The sequence below is a fragment of the Lepus europaeus genome, chromosome 2, assembly GCF_033115175.1.
Source record: "Lepus europaeus isolate LE1 chromosome 2, mLepTim1.pri, whole genome shotgun sequence".
NCBI lineage: Eukaryota > Metazoa > Chordata > Mammalia > Lagomorpha > Leporidae > Lepus > Lepus europaeus.
In genome coordinates, this window is record NC_084828.1 from 54223611 (window position 1) to 54246312 (window position 22702).

Sequence of the window (22702 nt, forward strand, 5' to 3'; positions counted from 1 at the left end):
CACCGAGGCACACAGCAATTGCTCTGGGTATTCTAATCTGATCTCAAAGGCCAGACAAACCATTTCATGTCTGCTATTAGCCTGCTGCTGACACTATTAGCCTCTTGGGGAAATACTATGGGATGCTGGTGCAGGAATCTTGTACCTTTTTCTGAAAATGGAAAGAGTGAGGAATTGAGGGGATATAGATGGGAAAATTCACAAATAAATACGATATAAGAAACACATGGAAATGTGTCTAGGTCAAATCTGAATCATTTCTACCACCACAAAAATACTTCTCTTGGCCTAATATTCATCTTTTTCCTTGTATAGTACACAAGCACTATTTCCTCACAGTTTTTAAGAAAAATGAGTTTGTACCACAGGTTTCTTATTCATTGCTAATTGTATAGCACACTTCAAAAATATGTCGTACCCAACCTTCATGTTCAAAGCAGACAGCACTTATGTGGGAAATATACTTTGGGGTGGTCCTATGGCTGTTGTTCTGGGGCGGAGGATGACAGAGGGGACATGGATCCACTGGGCCCCTTCTGTTTAAACAGCTTGGAGGCAGGTCAGATCCACTGCTTTGTGAAACTGTATTTATCTGTACATGTATGGGCTGTTAGTTTTCACCAGGCAAGAGAGAAATTATCTCTTTAGTTAAAATCAAATTTCACTTTCAAAATACCTTCCAACTTATTTATTGGTTGTTACTCAATTGCCTGTGTGTGTGTGTGTGTGTATTAGGCATATGCTTCAAACTTTCAGATGGGGAAGAAGCAAAACCAATGCCAGATACTATGTATTCTTCAATGGTGCTAATCTCAGAACTAAATGATACTCCATTAATTTAAGAAAGAGTTTTAAATAATGACCTATGTGCCTGTGTTTGCCCTTTGATTTTTGCACATCATGTTAACACATTAGTGAAAAAACAGGTGAAACAACCATGTGTTCTAAAGTCTAGAGTTAGTGCTGAGATCCCTATTTAATTCAAGATGAACTAGAACTTTTCCATGTGAAATGGACCAAACTGGCATTATTGTTATTTAAATACAGAGTTTTAATGCAGAATGACATCCCATAGGGGAAAAGAATGTCTGTAGTGGGTGACTGTTCTCAAATAGTTTACAGAATACAACGGATGGTGAACAGACTGGTAACTTGTTTGAGTTTCCATGATAGATTTGAGACTTAATAGCAAATCATTTTTGTATTTAAATTTTTGTACTGATTTGAAAAAAGTCATTAAATATCTTTTAAAGTATTTTTCTCATCTTGTTCATATCATTCAGCTGCTGCTGTATGAACTGCATAAGTTGTTTTTTGTTTTTGTTTTTTTTAGCCCCCACTGTAATACATAGCTAGCTGCTGAAGCAGAGGCCTAAAATAAACATAGCTCAGCCAGGACAATACATTCCTCTGAGTCCTAACAGCTTAGCGCATAAGCAGCCTAGAGCTCAGATGTTGGTTCCAATCAGGGCCCCAGGTTTCTTTTTGCTCTCCTATCCAGAGGGTGTGCCCTCATCCCCAGGGTCCAGGAGAGCTAACAGTCATAGTCAGTGGAGGAGTGGGGTGAGGAGTGGGAAGGGCAGGAAGGGGAGGGCACCCCCTTTGTCTTAAAGGACTCAACCCAGCACTGCTCCCATATCCCAGTGCCCTGGGCTCAGCCACACTGCCACAACGAGCAGCAAGGGAGTAGGAAAATGTGACTATTTGTTCTGGGTAACCACATGCCCAGCCAAAAATCAGGGGTTTTAATAATTTGGAAGAAGGAAGAACAGACATATTAGAAAGTGATTAGCTGCCACATCTGTCACTTCCATCATCAAAAACAAGAATCCCACCCACCTCTCTTCTTCACCAGAAACCAATCTTCACAAACTCCACTCTATTGCACTTTGCCACACTATAGCCAAATATTTGGGGGAGGGTACAGGGGTTAGTAGCACTCCAGGGCAGAAGCTGACCTGTTTCAAAAACCAAGGGTCTTCATAAGCATAACTGATAGGGAAGGAGTTATTTGTGGTGACTTACCAAGCCCAGAATGATCAAAATTTATCATGACTAGAATATCATGAAGGGATTATTCAAATCATTCAACAAGCAAGTGTGCACCACCAGACAAAAGCTGGTTAACTTTCTTGTATAAACCACCAAGCTGGAAGTTTAAGATCAGAATTTCCACTGCCATATAGCCCTAGTAGTCCTGTTTGATTCCACAGTCAAAAATATAGTGATCAGAGTCATCTTGTTGATAACAAAAGTAAAGGAAAGGTTGGATACAGGAGACAGAGGCAGGAAGAAATAAATGGTTAGAATTCAGAATGCTGGACAAGAGGGCAACCAATCATCTCTGCAATGGAATGAAGCAATTCAAAATGCACATCCAACTCTTCAATATGAGACACTTCAGCAATTTCATGTACATTAGAATTAAAGATAAGTGTTTTGGTATAAAAACATTTTGCGAGGCAAGCATTGTAGCACAGATTAGACTGCCACTTGGGACAACCACATCCCATATCAGAGCACATGTTCAAGTCCCAGCTGCTCAGCTTCTGATCCAGCTTCCTGCTAATGCATCCTGGGAGGCAGCAGGTAATGACTAAAGTGCTTGGGCCACTGTTACCCATGGAAACATCATGTCACCTAGGAAACCTGGATGGAGTTCCTGGTTCCTGGCCTCAATCTGGACCAGCCCTGGCTGTTGTCGCCAACTGGAGAGTGAACCAGCAGACAGAAGATCTCCTCCCAACCCCATACTTCCTCTTTTCAAGTAGATGAAACTAAACATTTTTAAAATTCATGGAAAAATGAAATTAAAAAATGTTTATTTAAAAAGTTTTGAAAATGATGTTTTTTCATAATATGCATTTTTCATGAACTGAAGACCCCTCATGTGCACGGATTTCAAGTTTTTTGTACCAAAATAAACATCATTTAATTTCATTTTCCACAAACTGCTTAAAGTACCCTCATTATATAGTCCCTTTATGTGAAAACCAAAAAAGCCCCCACCATGTACTGCCAGACATAATCCTTCTTGTCTAAAAAAAAGAAGAAATTGCCTTCTGCTAGGAGGATCTCAAGATATTGGTTAAAGAAAAAATTGATTTCCAAGGGTGGATAGTGTGATGCCGAATGGACACACACATGCTAGAGAGATTTAGAAAGAGAAAGCCCAGCCCACACAGCTCCTTCCCTGGAAAACCCTCTCTGACTTGACTGATTGGCAAACTGCTCAGTATCCAACACTCAGAGCAGCATGATGTCCCCCATAAACCTGCCCTGCTGTTTAGATTTAGTCCCCTGCCACCTCCCATCACCACCCTGCCTTGCACATTCTTCTGTACCTGTACTCTTCCTGCTTTGTAACTGCTGTCTGTCTTCCCTACTGGAATATTAGCTTTCTGAGTTCTTTCACCTTAGCAGCCAAAGCCCGCGTTGAGTTACTGATCCAATGCCAGGGCTGAAGGCAGAAAGGATCATTCAGGGATGCTGCGGGACAGAAACCTAAACCCGTTGCGAGGTCAGCTATATGGCAGGAAATTCCCTTCCCAGCCAGGGCATCCCAAGATTATATGGAAGTTAACTGTGAGCTGAAACTTTATCTCAGATCACTTTTTGGAGAACATGATTTTGACTGAAATGTAGGATTTGGATAGAGGGAGCATGAAGGTGTCAAGAGGAATAGCCCCTCTTCTAATGGAAAGGAACAAACTTGGGGAGGGGGCTGTCCTGGACAGGAGGTTAGGGAAGGGAAGGAAGCTGAGATCCAGGAAATGGCCTAACTGGATTGCAGCACCTACCCTAGGACAAATAAAGGAGACTGATTCAGTAACTAGAGGAGGGCCCAGGGACTCACTGTTTTACACACAGGAAAGAAGCACTTCTGTGTTGTCTAATATGCATAAGAAGCTATTGTAGGGCCAGCACTGTGGCCCACTTGGCTAATCCTCCACCTGCAGCGCCGGCAGCCAGGGTTCTAGTCCCAGTTGGGGCACCGGATTCTGTCCTGGTTGCTCCTCTTCCAGTCCAGCTCTCTGCTGTGGCCCAGGAAGGCAGTGGAGGATGGCCCAAGTGCTTTGGCACTGTACCCTCATGGGAGACCAGGAGGAAGCAGGAAGTACCTGGCTCCTGGCTTTGGATCTGCGCAGTGCGCCAGCCGTAGTAGCCATTTGCGGGGGTGAACTAACGGAAAGAAAGACCTTTCTCTCTCTCACTGTCTAACTCTGCCTGTCAAAAAAAAAAAAAAAAAAAAAAAAAAAAAAGAAGCTATTGTAGGTCTTAAGTAGGGAAGTTGTATAAAAATAAACATTTTAGAAAAATAGGCTAAGATTCTATGATGACAACACAGGAGAAGGGAAGGTACAGGTAGTAGAACCAGTTAGGAGACCAGAAGAGCTGTCATCGAAACAAGTGATGGAAGAGGGCCCTGAGGAAGCCTTCCAAGAACAGAGGGCCAGGTAGGCTCAGGTATCAGCATCCAAGGACTGAATGACCAGGAGCTCAATGGTGGAAAGGAGAAGAATGGAACAACTGAAGACAGTGGCAAGGCTGAACTGAACAGATGCCCTTACATGGGAGAAGGAAGCTTGGCCCCAAAGCAGTTTCCTCTTCAAAGACAGGGATGGTGATTCCACTTGAAGAGCCATTCCCAGGCAGGGGGAAAGGGAAGATAGTGAGTTTATGTACAGACTTGTGGAACTGGACTTGATGGTGGAGGCAATAGCTTACTAAGTTTATCACAATAACATAACCACAGACTGGGTGGCCTTAACTAACAGAAATCTATTTTTGTACAGTCCTGGAGCCTACAAGTCAAATAGCACAGTGCCAGCAGGATTGGTTTCTTCCTAAGGCTTTTCTCCTTGGCTTGTAGATGGCAATCCTCTTCCATGTGTCTTCACATGGACTTCCCTCTGCCTGGGTCTTCACTGACCTCTTTTAATAAGGACACCAGGCATACTGGACCAGAGCTCATCTTCGTGACCTCATTCTGACTTCATGATCTCTTGAAAGCTCTGTTTCTAGAAGCAGTCACACTGTGAGGTACTAGGAAACCTTCAACATATGCATCGTGGAGGACACAGTTCAGCCTGTGACAGGTGGACATGGGGGTATTCAGAGTATGCATTTGGTAGTAAGATGAGGGGTGGAGCCATGTGACCGGAAAAAGGCCCAGTGACCTCTTGCAATAAAAAGGAGAAAAAAGTAGCACTGTTTGCAGACAAAAATAATCGAATTGCTCTACAATTTCCTTTTTTTTTTTTAACTGCAGGAAGTTAGTTAAACAAATCCTTTCACAAAGATAGGGCTGAGGTAAACATCATCCCAATGTATATGGACATACAATGAATTCCAAATAAACAGAACCAACATAGAGGGAATACAACCACGTTCTACTACATTTTGCAGGGTTTTCTGCTTAATGTGCCTTGTGACTCCTAAGGTGCAAATGTTCATGCTCATTCCTTATGGATAACATCAGCAGTTATGAAGTGGCCTTGGGTTTTCTGTCAGACAATCACACAGAATTTCTGATGTTTTCTTTCATTTTCCTAGACAATACTGTGTCAGGATAAATTTCATTCTCAAAATGGTTGTTGATGAGGTACCATTATTTTGAACATATATATTCTCTAATTCTTGGGGAAAAGTGTAATGGAATTTAAATCCAAAGCAGGAACCATCATCCCACTTTGACAAGTGATTCAGAAGCTTCTCATATGTATTACTGAAACCCAGGACCATCTAATCGAATTTTCCTGTAAGGTATCCAGAACCTTTAGAAAGATTTTTCTTCATTGCTATCTTACCATCACTAAAAATAGATTTCCATTAGACTCAATAGCACTTGTAAGCTAAAGTTTATAAACCCAGTGGAAACCCACATTTCACATGCCTTGTTAAAACCATCAAAACCTGAAAATTAATTTTAGTAATGAGCACAGCCAAGCCAGTTCTCATTTGACAATTTCTACATCTGCTCTTCATTCGTAAATAAAAGACACAATGGGAAAAGCTGATGGAACATTTACAATTCTCCACTTGCCTATTGCTAACAACAGTTGTCTTTCCTCATCAAAGACGATGCTCTTCTTGTAGTTGACTCTGCTGAGCAAAACACAGAATTTTAGGAGAATGACTTTGGGGTCAGATTGCCAGGGAACAAATCACAGTGTCCCTATTTACTAGCTGTGATACCTTGATAATTAACCTCTAAACTTCGGTATTTTCTTTAAAGATTTTCTATTTTGAAAGCACAGCAACAAATAGAGAGAGAAAGAGAGAGAAGGAAGGAGGGAGGGAGGGGAGAAAGAAGGGGAAGGGAGGGAGAGAGAGAGAGAGAGAAATATATTTCATCTGCTGGTTCATTCCCTAAATGGCCACAATGGCCAGGTCTGAGCCAGGCCAAAGTGAAGAGCCGGGAACTCCATCTGGGTCTCTGTCATGGGTGGCAAGTGCCCAAGCACTCTGGTCCCCTTTGCTACCTCCCAGGCGCATTAGTAAGAAGCTGGTTTGGAAGTAGGAATAACAAAGCCTAGAACCAAGGCACAGCAATATGGGATGCTGCTGTCAGAGGCAGCAGCATAACCCACTGCACTGCAATGCAAGCCCTAAACTTCATTTTTGCCCTCTGTAAAACAGTAAGTGATGGCAATTATTATCTACAGAAGTTGAAGGGTATATGAAGAAGTAGGCTGTGGTATGGGAGGGTTGCTACCATTTGCTGAGCAACAACCATGTGCCAGAACCTGCTATAGGTGTTTTGTTCTTACATATTAACTTAGTTGCTCCTTATAATTATATTATTTTCATTTTACAGCTGAAAAAAACTGAGTAGTAGTAACTTGTCTAAGATCTAATAAATGGCAATGCAAGATTTTAACCCAGATATCTAGCTAATCCACACACTTAGCTGTTACAGCACATACTTCAAGGCAGCAGATAAAAGTTCTCAGCTATCTAAGAAGCAAATAATTGTCAGTGAGGCTGTGAGAGATGACAGAGCTTTCAGTTGTTTCCTGGTTATTGTCCTTACTGGAGAAGCAGAAACAGCCAACCACAAGAAAATTATATTGACAGATTTCACTCTGCTCCACTTCTGATTCAGCTTCCAGCTAATGCACCTGAGAAACAGCAGAAGATGCCATCTACATGGGAGATCTGGGTAGAGTTCCTGCTTCCAGTCTGGCCCAGCCTTGGTTGTTTGTGGCCAACTGGAGAGTGAACCAGCAAATGGAAGATATCTCTCTGTCTCTCTCTCTCTCTCTCTCTCTGTCTCTGTCTCTCTCTGTCTCTCTCTCTCTCTCTCTCTGTCTCTCTCTCTCCCTCTCTCTGTGTCCCTTTTTGCTGCTCTCTCTCAAATAAATATATAAATATTTCAAATAAATATATAAATATTTCTTAAAAAGTCAAAGTAACTGCAGAGTGTCACCATCAAAGCAAACAGGATGGGGCTGGCACTGTGGCATAGCGGGTAAGGCTGCTGCTTGCAGTGCCAGCATCCCATATGGGCACTGGTTTGAGTCCTGGCTGCTCCACTTCCCATCCAGCTCTCTGTTATGGCCTGGGAAAACAGCAGAGGTTGGCCCAGGTCCTTGGGCCCCTACACCTGTGTGGAAGACCCAGAAGAAGCTCCTGGTTCCTGGCTTCAGATCGGCGCAGCTCTGGCCATTGCGGCCAATTGAGGAGTGAACCAGGGATGGAAGACTTCTCTCTCTGCCTCTCCATCTCTCTCTGTGTAACTCTGACCTTCAAATAAATAAGTAAATGTTTAAAAAAAACAACAACAACCAAAAAAAAGAAACTGAATCAGTAAACAGAACTCTTAAAAAATTAAATAAAAGCAAACAACATGGAAAATAAGTGTTGGCCACAGTTTGGAAAGATTAGAACCCTTAGGCACTGCTGATGGGAATGTAAAATGGGATCACTATGAAAAATAGTATTGTAGATCACTGCAAAATAAGAGTAAAATTACCATATGATCCAGCAATTCCTCTTCTCAGTATATATACCCAAAGAGTTAAAAGCAGGAACTGAGACAATTTACTTATGTTCATAGCAGCATTATCACAATGGCCATAAGGTGGAAACAACCCAAATATTCATCTATGGATGAATCAGTAAGCAAAATGTGGAATGGACCTACAATGGGATATTAATAATCTTTTAAAGGAAAGAAAAGTTTGACAAATGCTACAATATAAAAGAAATTTAGGATGTTATGCTGAGTGAAATAACTTAGTCACCCAAAAAGACAAATACTGTATGATGAGATTTATACGAGGTGACTAAAGTAGTCAAATTCATAGAAACAGAAGATAAAATGGTGATTGCCAGAGACTGGAGGGAGGGGAGAATGGGGCATTCTCTCAGAATAGGGGAGAGTTTCTGTTTGGCAGGGGGAAGAGTTCTGGAGATGAATGGTATGATGGTCCCTCCAACAATGGGGATGGATTTAATGCCACTGAGTTAAGCAGGTAAAAATGATTAACATGGTCAATTTTATATTATGTATCTTATCATAATTAAAAATAATTTTATAAATTAAAAACAAGAACACTCAAGGGACAACTACTTCCCCATAGGACTAAACCCATAGGTTTAGTGACATAGGAGGTCACTGGAAACGATTTGAGCAGCCCCTTTGCCCAGGCCTTCTCTGCAGCACTCACCACATGGATGAGCTGTCCCCTCAGCACCCTTGCAGTGGTCCTGAATCCCAGGACCAGCCTCCCTCAGGAGACCCTCCACATACACACGGGAACAGCCACTATGTCAGCGCACGCCACCTTTCAGGGACCTTCACACCTGTCTTCTGGAGGCAGACCCAAAGTGCAAGCTACACACACTGGGCCACTCTTTTCTTCAAGCCCAGACATGCAATCTCCATGCCAGTTGTATGCTGCCCAAAGTGATGTGAAAGAAAAGGCTTTTCTTCCTGTAAATGAAGAGATCTTTACAGGGCCTAAACACATTCAAGACAGGAGGTAAACAAAAGTTTTAATTCAGCCACTTGATCTCACTAGGCCAGGTGGGGAGGAGGGAAAGTTCATTGCCACCCTAGGCAGGGACCAATGAACAGAAGTAACCACGGTTTCAGTGACTTATAGGTCACCAAGGAACAAGGTCTCCCTCTTGTGGTCACAAAAGAAACAGCAGCTCAAGAAGCAAATTAGAAAAGGTTAGTTTGGTTTAGTTTTGCTTTTCCTTACATAAATTCTGTGGGTTAGGAATTCAGAAGTCCCTGTGCAGATACTTGCCTCTGCTCCAGGATGTATGAGACAACAGCTTGGAATCATTTAGGAGCATCTTTATTGAACTAATAAGAACAGATACTAAGATTTAATCTTAGCCAAAAGGCTAAGAAGCAACAGAGAGGGGGCAGCGCTGTGGCATAGCAGGTATTCCCGCCACCTGCAGTGCGTGGCATCCCATATGGGCACTGGTTCGAGACCCAGCTGCCCCATTTCCGATCCAGCTCTCTGCTATGGCCTGGGAAAGCAGTAGAAGATGGCCCAAGTCCTTGAGCCCCTACACCCACGTGGGAGACCTGGAGGAGGATCCTGGCTCCTGGCTCCTGGCTTCAGATCAGCACAGCTCTGGCCATTGCAGCCATCTGGGGAGTGAACCAGCAGGTGGAAGACCTCTCTGTCTCTCTGTCTCTCTCTGTATCTCCTTCTCTCTCTGTGTAGCTCTGACTTTCAAATAAATAAAATAAATATTTTTTTTTTAAAAAAAGAAGCAATGGAGGCATCTTTATTACAGCTGTGGATGCTAGTTGCCACCAGGTCCTTCTGCTGAGTTCGGGACCAGAATACCTACATGTTCTTTCCATGTGGTTTCTCTATTTTGGCTACTTTTGGCCTTCTCACAATAAATGCTTCCAAGTGAGCATCCCAAGGATGCAAGGTGGAAATACCTAGAATTTTGAAAGTATAGAACTTTAAAAAATATATTTATTTAATTTATTTGAAAGGCACAGTTATAGAGAGAAAGAGGAACACACACACACACACACACAGAGAGAGAGAGAGAGAGAGAGAGAGAGATTGATCTTTCATTTGCTGATTCACTCCCCAGATGGGCACAACAGCCAGGATTGTGCCATACGGAAGTCAGGAGCCAGGAGTCTCTTTCAAGTCTCCCACGTGGGTGCAGGGGCCAAGCACTTGGGTCATCTTCCGTGCTTTTCCCAGGTACATTAGCAGGAAGCTGGACCAGAAGTAGATCAGTTGGAACTCAAACCGATACCCATGTGATCTGCCTAGATCAGAGGCCGCGATTTTACCCTCCAAGCCCCAACAGTACTTCTTTTGAACTGTGTCCTCTTGATTCAGGTGGTGAAGGTTTGTCCAATGCTTTAGGAAGGGAAACACAGACTCCATTACTCCATAGGAAGAGTATCAAGCTCACATTATAGAAACAGTATGTGGAAGGGGAGATAGTGGTGGCTATCGCTGGAAAATACAATCTGCCTCACTGTCCACCTGGGTGTTTGGTTCCATGTCTGTGGTGGTGGCTACCTTGGTGGCCCTTCACAGGCATCACCCCAGGTCTCTTTGTTACTGAAATTCAAACAGTCTACATTCCAGGCCCTGACTCAATCAACCATTCCATTCATCATCGCTCAATATCCTGAGACTACTTTGCCCTGCATTCAAGAGATGACTGTGTATCTTGCAGCTCTGCTCACTAGGAGAATTCTCATCACTGTCCTTGAAGACCCTCTTTCAGTGGGTCTGTAGTGCAGTAGTAACCAATTGCTAGTTCTACCAACAAACCAAGTTGGAGCTACTCTCGGGTGTTCTTCTCCAACACTGAAAGATGGTCATAGGTAATACTCTATGAAGACATGGGTATATTCTGAAGAATATCGTAAACAAACAGAACAGGGTCACCTGTTCATTTTACTTACTGGTGACTTCTGGGATTAGTTTAAATGTGCTCTCATGTATTTCATTTCTATTCAGTGTATTGTTGTAAGGTTGTGAATACCCAACCTTACAAAACAAAGATCATAAAGGGCATCTGTGGCCATATAATCATTTCATGTTCCACTGTCAAATGTCCAAAAGTAGAAGGTAAATGGAATACATATACAAAAATAAATAAGACAAATTCAGAAAAAAAAACCTCAAAGAGATGCATTAAATACTGTTTCTCTTTCTTTGTGGAACAAGAAAGATATAAATTTTTTGCTTTACCTTGAAGGAGATACCCAGGCATGTTTCACATCATCCTAAAATCAATGCAAGTCCCTCAACATTTGTAATTTCTTTCTCACCATTTGGCATGCATGTATATTACTAGGATTTCCAGAGGACTTGCCATTTCCTACTCTCCAGATCTAGTGATCAACACAATGGATCAATATGATGCTTCGCATAAAAGTCAGATATTAACATCTTTTTGAGTGACACTATGGCAGAAAGCAGGAGAATTAAGTTTGCCCTGAGAATGTTCATGAAAACATGTTCAAAAACTTTAGTTAATATTAACTCAATCTTCCTAAGTGAATGCACACAGCTATTGATCTTTATTACTCAGAAGAAACTGAATATAAAAAATTTGGGAGGGGCCGGCGCTGTGGTGCAGCAGGTTAATGCCCTGGCCTGAAGTGCCGGCATCCCATTTGAGTGCCAGTTTGAGTCCCGGCTGCTCCACTTCCAATCCAGCTCTCTGCTGAGGCCTGGGAAAGCAGTGGAGGATGGCCCAAGTCCTTGGGCCCCTACACCCATGTGGGAGACCCGGAAGAAGCTCCTGGCTCCTGGCTTCGGATCAGCACAGCTCCGGATGTTTTGGCCAATTGGGGAGTGAACCATCGGATGGAAGACCTCTCTCTCTCTCTCTCTCTCTCTCTCTCTCTCTCTGTAACTCTTTCAAGTAAATAAATAAATCTTATTTAAAAAATTGGGGGATCTGGAGTCCTGATACAACAGATTAAGCCACAGCCTGGGATGCGGGCATCCCATATGGGCACCAGTTTGAGTCCTAGTTGCTCAGCCTTCCATCTATTCCCTGCTAATGCACCTGGAGAAGCAGAGGAAAATGGCCCAAATCTTGGGTCGCTGCCATCCAAGTGGGAGAACTGGATTGAGTTCTGAGCTCCTGGTTTTGGCCTGGCCTACTCCCAGCCACTATGGCCTTTTGGGGAATGAATCAGTGAATGGAATACCTCTCTCTCTCTCTCTCTCCCCCTTTCAAATAAATAAATAAATATTTTTTTTAAAAAAAGAATATAAAACATTTGCCAAATGTTTTATCAAATTCACATACCAGTGCTGGGATTGTATTGATGCTTCAGGCAAAGACACAGTATCTGGTATTGCTTCTATGGTTGGGGGTACCATTTGATTAAGTTGCCTGTAGTCCGCCAGCATTTGTTAATATGGCACCTCGGCTTTGAAGGGACTATACTTATAAACTAAACTCCCTGGAAGCCACTGCCATTTATTTTAGCATTAATCTCTGAAATTCTAATGGAATAATATATTGCTTCTGATTTGTGTGTTTGCCAAAGAGTGAATTTGAAGGACATAGTTTCTGGGGCTCCTTTTCTTCTTCTTCTTCTTTTTTTTTTTTTTTTTTTGATTTGACAGATGGAGTTAGTGAGAGAGAAAGACAGAGAGAAAGGTCTTCCTTCTGTTGGTTCACCCCCAAAATGGCCGCCATGGCTGGAGCTACGCCAACCAAAGCCAGAAGCCAGGTGCCTCTTCATGGTCTCCTATGCGGGTGCAGGGGCCCAAGCACTTGGGCCATCCCCCACTGCCTTCCTGGGCCACAGCAGAGAGCCGGACTGGAAGAGGAGCAACCAGGACTAGAACTGGCGCCTATATGGGATGCCAGCGCCACAGGCAGAGGATTAACCAAGTGAGCCACGGTGCTGGCCCCTGGGGCTCCTTTTCTACCCCAGTGATTTATCTTTATTTCAGAGGTCCAATGTTATGGTTCTACCAGATAATAATTACATCTGTCTCAATTAATATACACAGAAACTTGGGAATGACTATGAGTTCCTGGACCTATCAGAGCTACTGTCAAGCAGGTAAGAGCAAGGATTACATCACCTGGCCCCTGTATGTCCCAGTCTAAGATGGGTTTATGGTGGCAGTTCAGGTGCCCTGGTGCCCCCTCTTGTTCACCCTGTATCTAATGGCACTAGAAAGAGCTCAGTTATGACCCATTTCCCCAGTGTGTGGTTACTCCAAAAAATAGCTATAGGTTCTTTTGGAAAAAGGATGGATAAACACTGTATAAACTGTGGCTTTGCAGGGGACATTTTAGGGTCATCTAGATTCCCCTTAACTGATGGGTTCTGGGTTTCTGAACTGGCTCATATTTAGAAACAGGTCTTGAGATCATGCTTTTCCACTTTGGCAGTTGACATCTATCTCCTACTCATTACTTTTGAGTTTGTTGTAGTTGGTGCTATCGCATAACTCAACAAATATCCTCATTAGTTTTCTATGTTGTCTCTAGGAACACCATACTCTGGGGAAAATCACAGATCCCTTGCATGTCAAGGATCCCTGCCTGGCAATTGCACCCACTTTGCTTCTGCCAATTTTATATGTTTTTCTGGGATTCTAGGGCACCCATGGACAGTAGGGCATCTCCTACTATCACCCCTAGCCTGCACAGGATGGTCACCATCGAACTTCTTAACTCAGTTAACTACTTTAAAATCTATTCCTCTAGTGAAAGGCTTGTCTTCCAGCTCTCCCCCAGGAAACACAGTCTTCTGGTAGTTCTTTGGTCTTGCAAAATATACCCCCTCCATGAGTCTACTGTGCTGAACCTCCTGATCCTTTCCTTAATAATTTACCAAGGCAGATCTGACATTCCATCTCATTTACTATATATCACTGTGCCCCAACTTCAAGTTACCATTTACATAGTGTGTTAGGACTTGCTGGGACATTAAGTCATTAGCCAATGGAAAATGTTCTCATATCAGTAACCACACCTATCCAGCTTAGCACACTGCTGTTCCAATAATCTCAAGATCCATTACTGGGGCCCATGTCACTGGGGCACAGTGGGTTAAGCTGCACACCGACATCCCACATAGACACTGGTTCAAGTCCCAGCAGCTATACTTCTAATCTGGTTTCCTGCTAATGTGCCTGGGAAATCAGTGGAAGATAGCCTAAGTGCTTGGGCCCCTGTCACCTATGTTGGAGACAGATGGAGTTTCAGGCTTTGGGCTTCAGCCTGGCCAGCCCCAGCCATTGCAGCCATTTGGGAAGCGAAACAATGGATAGAAGATCTCTCCCCACCCCACCCTCTCTGTAACTCTACCTTTCAGAGAACTAAATCTTTAAAAAAATCCATTACCTTATGCAATTTTTGTTTTCTGTTCACATAATTAACCTGTAGCTTTTCAACAAGTTAGTAAGAAGCTGTAAGTCTACAGGCTGTGAGTCATTTTCTCCTGTAGGAGGTACTATACTTTTCTACTCTGTCTACGCTGATTTAACTGTAGTTATTGATGAAGAAGAAATGAAATGAAAGGAGTGAAAGCAGATCTTTTTTTTTTTTTTTTTTTGACAGGCAGAGTGGATAGTGAGAGAGAGAGACAGAGAGAAAGGTCTTCCTTTTTGCCGTTCGTTCACCCTCCAATGGCCGTTACGGCTGGCGCATCATGCTGATCTGAAGCCAGGAGCCAGGTGCTTCTCCTGGTCTCCCATGCGGGTGCAGGGCCCAAGGACTTGGGCCATCCTCCACTGCCTTCCTGGGCCATAGCAGAGAGCTGGCCTGGAAGAGGGGCAACCGGGATAGAATCCAGCGCCCCAACCGGGACTAGAACCTGGTGTGCCGGCACTGCAAGGCAGAGGATTAGCCTGTTAAGCCATGGCGCCAGCCGAAAGCAGATCTTAAGAAGACAGAAACAACATCTTTGTGGGGTGCTCAGGGAAGGAAGCAATCAGCAGGATGGGAATGGTCTAACTTGATTATAATGAAGCTAGACATGGGTCAAGGGAAAAATGGAGCACAGTATCAGTGATATAGCTCCCAAGTCACAGTGAAAAAACAGGGCAGAGTGAAAAAAAAAAAAAAAGGAATTTAAAAACAATCAAGTTCTTCACTTTAAAAAAAAAAAATACACTTTATTTGAAATGCAGTCACAGAGAGAGAAAGAGTCCATCTACTGGTTCACTACCCAAATGGCCTCAATGGCTGAGGTTGGCCAGGCCAAAGCCAGGAGTCAAGAGCTTCATTTGGGTCTCCTACATGCATTTGGGGCCCAAGCACTTGTACCATCCTCCACTGCTTTCCCAGGCACATTAGTAGGGAGAGGATCAGAACTGGAACAGTTGGGATCAGAACAAGCACCCATATGAGACACCAACACTACAGGCAGTCTCTTAAACACTAAACTACAACGCCAACCTCATAATCAAGTTCTTTAAACACAGTTGACTCAACCAATTGTGGATCAAATATATTTATGAAAAAAGGAATCTTTACATACTTTTTTCTTGTCCTTTCCCCCTAAATGATATACCATAACAATGATTTACATAGAATTTGCATTGTATTAGGTATTACAAGTAAATCTGCAGATGATTTAAGGTATACCAGAAGATGTAAACAGTACTACACCAATTTATACAGGAGACTTGAGCCTCCACAGATTGTGGTATCTGCAAGGGGTCTTGTCACCCATCCCCCAGGGATAACAATGTTTGACTACACACAACACACACATGCAAGCCCATACACATATATAGATACACATCTACTGGATTTAGCATTGTAATAGTCATAATTACAGAGACAATTAGTAACCTGGAAATTACATTTGAGGAAATCACCCTGAAAATAGAGAGAGAGATAAAGAGACGAAAAATATGAGAAACAAATTAAGAGGCTGTGTTATGGAAATAGCGATGGATCACAACTGACAGAGAGAAAGGAAGCTCCTAAAATTGCTTCACATTCATAAGGGTACTTGCTTTTGACAAAGCTGTCGCAGCAGATCACTGGAGAACTGAAGAGCCATTTAATTCAGTGTTGCTTGCCACTGTGGGCACAGGGAAGTAAACCAGGGGATGGAAGATCTCTTCAGGTCTGTCTGTCTTTGTCTTTCTCAATCCTCTAGTTTTTAAATAAAAAATGAAAATAAATTTAAAAGTTAAAATTTGGGCCAGCGCCGTGGCTTAACAGGCTAATCCTCCGCCTTGCGGCGCTGGCACACCGGGTTCTAGTCCCGGTTGGGGTGCCGGATTCTATCCCGGTTGCCCCTCTTCCAGGCCAGCTCGCTGCTATGGCCCGGGAAGGCAGTGGAGGATGGCCCAAGTCCTTGGGCCTTGCACCCCATGGGAGAACAGGAGAAGCACCTGGCTCCTGGCTTCGGATCAGCATGATGCGCCGGCCGCAGTGGCTATTGGAGGGTGAACGAACGGCAAAAAGGAAGACCTTTCTCTCTCTCTCTATCCACTCTGTCAAAAAAAAAAAAAAGGTAAAATTTGGTGTTCTAGGCCACTATTTGCCTTACTCTAGTCCCAGCATTGAAATGATGACAATGGTAGGATGTCATTTTACTCTCATCCTTTGATATCTTACTGATGTCTCCAATTTGCTTAACTCAATTCTAAAGCCAGGTGAGAACATTTTATGTCAGACTTCTAGGGCTTAGAAGGGTACAGAGGGATAGGTGTATGTCTCCAATCCAGCACAGAACTTCAGAGTTCTGAAAATGAGATAAGTTAAAATAGAAAGTGCTTAGAAAGGTATCTGTAACATGCAAAATTAAATATATTATCAAGGACTCCCTGAAGTACATTTATAGACTGGTTCATGGACTATAAATAAAAGCCCAATTCATTGTATGGTGAGCCTTGAAACCTCTCTTTCCCACTAATCCAGTTCTTGCCAAATTTTATATCATAACTTTCATAGAAACTGGCGTGAAGAAATGAGGCTACTCTCAACCTGAAGCAATTGGTCCAGGGGATCTGCTTGCCTCAAAGAGTAAGGAATTCAGTATCTTGACTTATTCTTGCCTGGTGGGAAGCTCTGCTCAAATCTATTCTCTTTCTTACACAGTAACCCAATTCAGCTTTCCTAAAGAAATATTTCCATTAGGTCCTTATCTCTAATAAAAAATAATATCCAGAATTCTTGGTCTGATACTTAAGATTATGGCATACAGTTCAAAGAGGCCATAGGAGTTATCTAATTTCTTCCTTTTACAGCAAAGTGAAGTCCAGTAAGGTTAAGTGACTTATACAGAACAAGATACCAATTATTCTGCCAAGGAACTATTAGCCTTAGCCATTTCTGCTTGTTGATATCCATTGACAAGTTCAAGCTCAAGTGCCATCTCTTTTATGAAGGCTTCCCAGGTTAACCCATTGGGAAATGAATACTTCCTCCTCTAGTAACCTCTTAAAACATTTACTCAGATACTGCATAGTCAGACGGAGCAGATCCAGACCCCAGAAGTTTGAGCCTGAGCTTCCTTATGTTAGAGGAGGTATAGTATTTTACAGGAGATTGATTTAGAAACCAGGACACAATTCACTGATAATAGAACAGTTAAATGGATGCTACAATTTAGGTTGGCCACTCAATATAATCCTGAGTCAGTGAGCTTTTTTTTTTTTTTTTTTTTTCTGTACAGGGTCAGATAATAAAGATACGAGGGTAATATATAGTCTCGGTTACATATTGTTTATTTTAGTAGGTTTTCTCTGTTTCTTACAACACTTTTAAAATGCAAAACCATTCATAGCTCTTGGCACAAAACAGGTCATGGGCTGTATTTGACTTACGGCCTTAGTTTGTTGACCTCTGATATGTGTCAGAATGAAAGGTGACTTGAGAAACAAACAACTATCACAAGGATGCTTGGTGAATAAAGGAATCAAAGAGAGCTTGAATTCAGTCAAGTTGGTAACATATTTTGAGTGTTTACTCTGTGCCAGCTACTGTCACTGGTCCTGGTGCCACAGTTGTGAATGAGATACAATCCTAATCTCCAAGGACATGATGGGGTAAGTGGGTGTATGGTGACAGATTTTAAACACAGGAGTGAACTAATGATTCTGAAAGTGTGTGAAGCAAGGCCAAGGTAAAACAACAAGCAGGCAGAGTGATTACAGTTAATTATCTAGTGGGTCAGGAGACAGGATATGTCTCAAACCAAGGATGTAGTAGTGGATATGATGAAAATGGTTAAATTGTTGGATGTGGGATATATATTTTGGAAGTAGATTAGGGCAGTCTTACCAGTGAATCAAATGAAAATGTAACTAGGTGGATGATGCTGCTACTTTTTTTTTTTTTAACTCTTTAAGATTTTATTTACTTATTTGAGAGGTAGAGTTACAGAGAGAGGGAGAGACAGAGAGAAAGGTCTTCCCTCCACTGGTCCACTCCCCAAATGGCTGCAAAAGCTTGAGCTGGGCCAGTCTGAAGCAGGAGCCAGGAGCTTCTTCTGGGTCTCCCACTTGGGCCATCTTCCACTGCTATCCCAGGCCATAGCAGAGAGCTGGACTGAAAGTGAAGCAGCCGGCCGGCGCTGTGGCTTAACAGGCTAATCCTCCGCCTTGCGGTGCTGGCACACCGGGTTCTAGTCCTGGTTGGGGCACCGGATTCTATCCCGGTTGCCCCTCTTCCAGGCCAGCTCTCTGCTATGGCCCGGGAAAGCAGTGGAGGATGGCCCAAGTCCTTGGGCCCTGCACCCGCATGGGAGACCAGGAGAAGCACCTGGCTCCTGGCTTCAGATCAGTGTGGTGCGCCGGCCGCGGCGGCCATTGGAGGGTGAACCAACGGCAAAAAGGAAGACCTTTCTCTCTGTCTCTCTCTCACTATCCAATCTGCCTGTCAAAAAAAAAAAAAAAAAAAAAAAAAGAAAGAAAGAAAGTGAAGCAGCCTAGACTCAAACCAGTGTCCACATGGGATGCCAGCATCTCGGGTGGAGGCTTATCCTATTATGCTACAGCTCTGGCCCTCCCAATGCTGTCACTTTTTGACACTGAAGTGGAGGTAGCTAGAAAATTAAAGGGGTAGGTACTCAGGGAATAAGAGGAAGATTAATCTTATGGTAAGGTCAGGGATAATGAAAAAGTGAATTTACATGGGAAAGGTAGCAGGATTGTCTAGTGGCTTTGAATATCCATAAAGATGCAGGGACTTCATGCCCCAGTGGAACCAAAGCTGAGTTAGGTCTATTTTAGGGGCCGGTACTGTGGCACAGCAGGTTAAAGCCTGGTCTGAAGCGCTGGCATCCCATGTGGGCACTGTTTCAAGACCCGGCTGCTCCTCTTCCGATCCAGCTCTCTGCTACGGCCTGGAAAAGCAGCAGAAGATGGCCCAAGTCCTTGGGCCCCTGGATCTGCGTGGGAGATAAAGGAGGCTCCTGGCTTTGGATTGGCACTGCTCTGGCCATTGCAGCCAATTGGGAGTGAACCATCGGATGGAAGACCTCTCTCTCTCTCTGCCTCTCCTCTCTCTGTGTAACTCTGACTTTCAAATACATAAATAAATCTTTAAAAAAAAAAAGATGCAGGGGCATGAATTGGAATTCTTATTGAATACTTAATTTCTTTCCTGATTTAGTTGGATATACCTTTCCCTTTATCTTTAAATACATGTAAGTAAATATTATTTGATATCACAAAAATATATGCACATGTTCAAGCAGAATCATTTACTACAGGGGGCCGGTGCTTTGGAGTAGGTTAAGCCTCCGCCTGCAAGGCTGGCATTCCACATGGGTGCCAATTTGAGCCCTGGATGCTCTACTTCCAACCCAGCTCCCTGCTAATGCCCTAGAAAAGCAGTGGAGGATGGTGCAAGTGCTTGGGGCCCAGTATCCACATGGGAGACCTGGAACAGGCTCCTGCCTCCTGGCTTCAGATCAGCCCAGCTCTGGCTATTGTGGCCATTTGGGGAGTGAACCAGTAGATGGAAGACATCTCTCTCTGTAACTCTCTCAAATAAATAAATAAATCTTTCAAAAAATAATTTATTGTATGCCTGGGACCTCTCCATCATACCTCAGAATTGGATTTTTGCCAATAATTTACTTTCACCTTTATTCTCTTAATTCCATCTTTCTGACCACCCTTCTCCCCCAATTCAAATCATAAATCTGTTCCTTGTTATTCTCTTAACTTAAAATCCCAAAATATGTATTTTTTGCCTAAATAATTTTACCTGTCCTTTCATTCAAGCTTTACAAAAATGGCATTGGGAACTTCATTTTTTTTTTTTAAGATTTATTTATTTGAAAGTCGGAGTTACATAGAGAGAGGAGAGGCAGCGAGAGAGGTCCTCCATCCACTGGTTCACTCCCCAATTGGCCACAACAACCGGAACTGCGCTGATCTGAAGCCAGGAGCCAGGAGCTTCTTCCAGGTCTCCCAAGCGGGTGCAGGGGCCCAAGGGCTTGGGTCATCCTCCACTGATTTCCCAGGCCATAGCAGAGAGCTGGATTGGAAGTGGAGCAGCCAGGTCTCGAACCAGTGTCCACATGGGATGCTGGCCAGCACTTCAGGCCAGGGCGTTAACCCACTATGCCACAGTGCTGGCCCTGGGAACTTCATTTTTTTAAATGTCAGCATTATATTTGTAAGACCTATCTATGTTCTTATGTATATTCATTCATTTGTGCTGTTTAATTATCTGACTATGCTATCATTTAATTACTCATTTTTCTACAGAAGCACTTTTGGGTTTTTCCAGTTTTTGTAATGAATAACAGTACTGCTGTGAATGCTTGTAGTTTCCTGGCACACATATGCAAGAGTTCCCAAGGGTATATGGAAGTATATAGGAATGGAGTTGCTGAATCCTATGCTGTGTGAATGTTCACCTTTACTAGATTGTGGCAAATCGCTTTTCTAAGAAGTTAAACCAATTTACAGTCACATCAGTAATATGTAAGAATTCCCACTGAAGCACATGTCTATAATTTGGCATAGCCAGACTTGTCACTGCTTGGAAATCATATGTCACTGTGGCAACTTTTGGTATTTCTCAAATTCACAAAGACTGAGCATCTTCTTATATGTTCATTTGCCATAACACTTTCTCTTCCATATTGGTATTCCTTATCTAACTCTCATCTTCCATATTCTATCAATCACTAGAGTCTTCTATCATCATTTCTTCACCAAAGAAAAAATGGGGGCCCGCGCCATGGCTCACTTGGTTAATCCTCTGCCTGTGGCGCCGGCATTCCATAGGGGTACCGGGTTCTAGTCCCGGCTGCTCCTCTTCCAGTCCAGCTCTCTGCTGTGGCCCAGGAAGGCAGTGGAGGATGGCCCAAGTGCTTGGGCCCCTGCACCCGCATGGGAGACCAGGAGGAAGCACCTGGCTCCTGGCTTCGGATTGGCGTCATTCCAGCCGTAGCAGCCATTTGGGGGGTGAACCAATGGAAGGAAGATCTTTCTCTCTGTCTCTCTTACTGTTTAACTCTGTCAAATAATAAAAAAATTTTTTAAAAAATGCCTTCCTCGGTTAGATTATTTTACATCTGCCACGTGTATACTTGATCTCTTTCCTTTTAGGGTGTACTAATAAAGTCAGATTATTAACGTATTTATAAACTACCTATTGGGTGACTTTTGGTAATTTCCCACACATGCCTAATCCTATTCTCATAAGATTAAGGTTTCCTGCCTTGTCATTTTTGATGCAGTTTTCCGTTACAAATCTAGACTTTCATTCTTCTAAGTCCTAGTTCCCCTGCTCTAGCTGATGGAATTTAGAAGGTGCGATTATGTTCCCCTCACCTTTAAACCACCACTGGCTGCATAATGTCAGGCACACTGTGTGTATTTCACACATTTTGTATGACTTTCAACTTTGGGTACAAAGACCGTCCTGGATAACACTGTCCACACTCACCAGCTAGTCCCAGCACTTGGCGGCCGGTGGGTTTTCCTTGTCATTTCTTTTTTCTTTTCTTTCTTTTTTTTTGACAGGCAAGAGTTAGGCAGTGAGACAGAGAAAAAAGGTCTGTCCTTCCGTTGGTTCACCCCCCAGATAGCTGCCACGGCCAGAACTACGCTGATCAGAAGCCAGGAACCAGGTGCTTCTCCTGGTCTCCCATGGGGTGCAGGGCCCAAGCACTTGGGCCATCCTCCACTGTGCTCCCAGGCCACAGCAGAGAGCTGGACTGGAAGAGGAGCAACTGGGACAGAACCAGCATCCCAACCGGGACTAGAACCCTGGGTGCCGGCGCCGAAGGCGGAGGATTAGCCTATTGAGCCATGGCGCCGGCCTTGTCATTTCTGCTTCATATTGGGAATGAGGCAAGCAGTACTTGTCTCATTCTCTTATCCACTCATAGTTAGAGGATGAGAGTCTCTCTTCATTCAGTTTTACAAAACCAAGGGAGACGAAACTGCCAGACAATGGGAGAGGAGATTCTCAAGTTTCCGGGACACTCACGGCCATCCACGGTCTTCCAGACCAAGCGCATTTTCTTTACTCTCAGCAGATAAAAAGGGCGTTAGCCACAATTACACTCAAGCCCCGACATTCACGGTCACCAACTTTTTTTTGACAGGCAGAGTGGACAGTGAGAGAGAGAGACAGAGAGAAAGGTCTTCCTTTTTGCCGTTGGTTCACCCTCCAATGGCTGCTACAGGCAGCGCACCGCGCTGATCCGAAGGCAGGAGCCAGGTGCTTCTCCTGGTCTCCCATGCGGGTGCAGGGCCCAAGGACCTGGGCCATCGTC

General features: G+C 43.5%; 1 protein-coding gene across 1 annotated transcript in view; it reads left to right on the top strand.

Moving 5' to 3' along the window:
- Positions 1–22702, top strand: part of COL8A1 (collagen type VIII alpha 1 chain) — a 603924-nt gene that overhangs the window by 168084 nt on the left and 413138 nt on the right. The gene's annotated exons all lie outside the window — the stretch shown is intronic.